This window comes from Equus asinus, chromosome 25 (genome assembly GCF_041296235.1).
Source record: "Equus asinus isolate D_3611 breed Donkey chromosome 25, EquAss-T2T_v2, whole genome shotgun sequence".
Classification (NCBI taxonomy): domain Eukaryota; kingdom Metazoa; phylum Chordata; class Mammalia; order Perissodactyla; family Equidae; genus Equus; species Equus asinus.
The window spans coordinates 11247186-11251274 of NC_091814.1; positions in this window are offsets into that span (position 1 = coordinate 11247186).

The window sequence follows — 4089 nt, forward strand, 5'->3', positions numbered from 1 at the left end:
CCTGCACCAGCAGTGCTGATCTGACTGCAGCTGTGCTGCGGACAGGAACCAGGGTGTGGGCTTACTCTCGTGCCTTCGTTGGGTATTTCACCCTACTGAGTTGTATATTGGCCCTCATGTATCGCATCTGCTCTGTCCCTCCAGACCACCTCCTGCCACCTTCCACCACCCACACCCCACTGCACGCCTCACTGACAATCCATCCTTCAGCTCCACCCAACTACTGCGGTTCTCCAAGAACACCTTGTGGTTATTGCCTTTGTGTCTGCTCATGCAGTTCCCTTCCCTACCACTTCATCTGGCTGCTTCCCACTTGTCCTTCAAGACTCAGCTCATGTGTTGTCTTCCCCAGAAGACCTCAATCATTCCTCCCAAGCTGAACATTGAGCCATCCCCTGTGTGACCACAGCCCTGTTCTTGCTTACTTTATAGCACTTTTAATAACATGAAATGTTTACGTGTTGTCTCCCATTAGGTTTTAAACTCTTCCAGCAAACTGTCTTATTCACCTCTCACTCCCCAGCCCCAGTACAGTGGCTGGCACCTACAGTATACACATTCACAGGGTAAGACAAAAATTAGTGCATTTGAGAATGAATAATGGGGAGGAAATAGCTAAGAGATTGTCATAGATGTTTGGAAGTAAGAACAAGAGACACCATACTTTCTCTTTTGTCATTTTGGAAAGATTTCACCAAAAAAAACTAGTTTTTAATAGCCATTTGGAATAAAATGAGAGATAAAGCGCACTTTCTGCAGTGGAAGTGGAGTGGCATGGGGGTTGGAAGAGGGAGGAACCTGAAGGAAGGAAAGGACTTAACCGGGCTCATGGGGGAAAGAGAAGTCCAATCTCACTCCTAGGGTATTTGGGGTTGTCATAGGGACTTCTTTGTCTATAAACCTTCCACTGCATCATGTGTGAAAGAAAGAAAGTGGCACACGGCACAGGAAGTCAGCTGGCCCCCCACATTTGAATTTTGCCTCTTGTCAGTTGTACAATCCTGGGCACAATGCTTGACCTTGTGGGCCTTAGCTTCCTCATCTACAAAACTGGGATGAGAATACCCACCGCACAGGCAAGTACAAATGAAATAACGTTTGAAAGTGCTTAGTACAGAATCTGATGTTACTGGTCAGAATTTGCTGCAAAAACAAAGAACCCCCAAATCTCAGTGGTTTACAAGCACAAACATTTCTTTCTTGAGGGCTGTGGATTGGCTACGTCTCTGCTGGACTCCACTGGCTTCCCACTTGTCTTTTCATTCAGTGACCCATGATGAAGGGGTGGCCACTCTGAGGAAAGCTGTTCTCACAGAGGAGAACAGGCTCCAAAGGGGACAGAGCCAAACCACACCAGCACATCTGTATCTTCAGCTCTGACACATCTGCTCATACTCCGTTTGCCAAAGTAAGTCCGAAGGCCCAGCCCAAAGCCAATGGGTGGGATGTCTACATACAGAGAAGCATGGCAAACACAGGAGGGCATACATAATTGTCAGCAATAAAGCAGTCTGCTATGTGCAGCCTTCCTTTGGGCACTGCTCTTGAATCAGTAAATAGACGCACAGGCCCCTGATAGGTGTGAGCGATCATAGAGAAGGATGGGAATGTAATGTCCAAGGAGACAAAAGGAAAGGCATGGCGAAGTCAAAACCTAATCCTACAGCCACCCCCATCCCTATGCCATCCCTCTCCCCACAGACCTGTTCCCCTGTTCCAAATTCCCAGCTCAGGAAAAGAATAGGTGAAAGAAGAATTGATTATTAAAGCGGTTCATGATAATATCTTACTTATTAAGATCTCTTACTCCCTCATCTCTTACTTCTCTTTCCCTCACCTCCTTGACAGTCTTTGAATCCACTAGGCATGTTGCCACCCCAGGGCCTTTACACTTACCATTCTATTTTGCTACAATATTCTCCCCAAACATCTGCAGGACCTGCTCTCATACTTCTTCAGCTCTCTACTCAAATGCCATCTTGTCAGAGATGCCTTCTGTATTAGTCTACTTGGGCTGCCATAACAAAATACCAGACAGACGGGGGTGGGGGCTTAAGCAACAGAAATCTATTTTCTAACAGTTCTAGAGGCTGGAGCTTGAGATCAGAGCGTCAGCAGAGTCGGGTTCTGGTGAGAGCCCTCTTTCTCGCTTGCAGATGGCCATCTTCTTACTGTGTCCTCACATGAAGAGAGAGAGAGCAAGCTCTCTGGTGTCTCTTCTTAAAAAGGCACTAATCCCATCAGACCAGGTCCACATTCCCAGGACCAAATTACCTGCCAAAGACCTCATCTCCAAATACCATCGCACTGGGGATTAGGGCTTCAACACATGAATCGCAGGGGGCACAAACAGTCAGTCCGCAGCACCTTGCCTTACCAAATTATGTAAAATAACAAATCTCGCCCAACCATCCCACCATAGACCTTATCCTGATTTGCTTTTCTCCATAGCACTTATCACAATCTGACTTATTATATATTCGCTTATTTTTTGTTGTTATCTATCTTCCGCTTTCAGAATATAAACTCTATCAGAGCGGGGCTTATTCACTGCTACATCCTCAGCACCTAGAATAGTGAGTGACACATAACAGAAAGTCATTAAATTTTTGTTTAATTAATTAAATAATTGAGCAAATATAAATTTATATTTATATAAATTAGTCTTCACAGGAACTGCACACACATATATACGTATGGTATTGTCAAGCCCCATTTAATGGATGAGAATACTTAAAGACTTGCCCAAGCTCACGCAGCTCAGGGCTGCCCACACTCCCGCACAAGGAGAGACAGGTTGCAGCTGAGACACAGCAGATGCTTCTTCTGCTTCCCAGGATCGGGGCGGCAATACAGGAAGGATCCCCTGTACCCTGTGGGCCAGCAGAGTCTCATGCCCTGGCCACTCTGCTCCCCAAGGAGGGTTCTGGGGAGAGAACAGAAGAGCATCCACTTGGGAGGTGGGGAGGTTGGGGCTGGGGAGAGGGTAGAAGGGGGCCACGGTCTGTGTGACAGTGAAAGGTAGGAAGAGGGTGGCCCGGAGCACATCAGCAGCACATTGTTGACTTTTAACGCTTCCTAATCTCCTCTTCTTCTGTGTGCAGCATCTCTGATAAAATGCCACAGCCAGTGGAATCTCGTCAGGGCCTCCCTCCATCCTCCTGCCCCACCACAGCCTCTCCTCTCCTCAGCCCCAAGAATGCTGTCCACAGGCAAAGGCCTTGAAAAGGCTGCGTTTGTCCTTGACCCTCACTGAGAATGCTCCCTTCTGGTTGCAGAGGGAGACCGGGGTACACCTCAGCCAGTGCCTGCCTTTCATGGCCGACACCTGGATGCTTCACCATCTATTGACATTGGCAGCAAGAATTGTGTTTGCCCCTCCCTCCCCATCCACCCTCTCCCCAGTGTCTTTCCCTTGTCAGCCACCAACAGAGAACTATAGAAACAGGAGGTCACCACTCTTCAATTATTCATTTAACAAGTATTTGTTGAATACCACCATGACACTGTCCTAAGTGCCCACAGAGCTCAAATGGAATAGGACACACGGTGTCCAGCCCCTGCTGGAGAACCCCATGCCCTTCCTCTGATGTCACTCTATGGGAAGCTGCCTACCTGGCCCATGCACAGAGACTAGCGAGATGACCCAGATGTAAACGCCAGGTCAGTTTGTCTCTAGGGCTGATTTTTTACCTTCACCGAATTGGCAGGGCCCAGGGAGCCTGTAGGAGGAGTGAGCCCCCAGAATCAGCACCTCTCCCCAGTGGCCACCATTTGAGGGCCTCAGAATGGCTGTGTCCCTTTCTTCCCCTGCCAACTGTCCTTTGACCCTCTAGAAGGGTGTTTTTTGAGCTGCAAATCACAACTCATTAGTAAGTCATGAAATCTGTTTAGCAGGCTGCCCTTACCATTTTTAATAAAATGAATTAAAAGAAAATATCAGTGCGCATTGCACAAAGTAAAGGTGAATATTGTTTTGTAAAACTATTGTTTTGGTAACATTGCATGTATGTGTGTGTGAGCGTGCGTGTGCGTGTGTTGGGTATTCCGCATTGAGAATTAAGTGTATTTTTACTGTGCTTATGACAG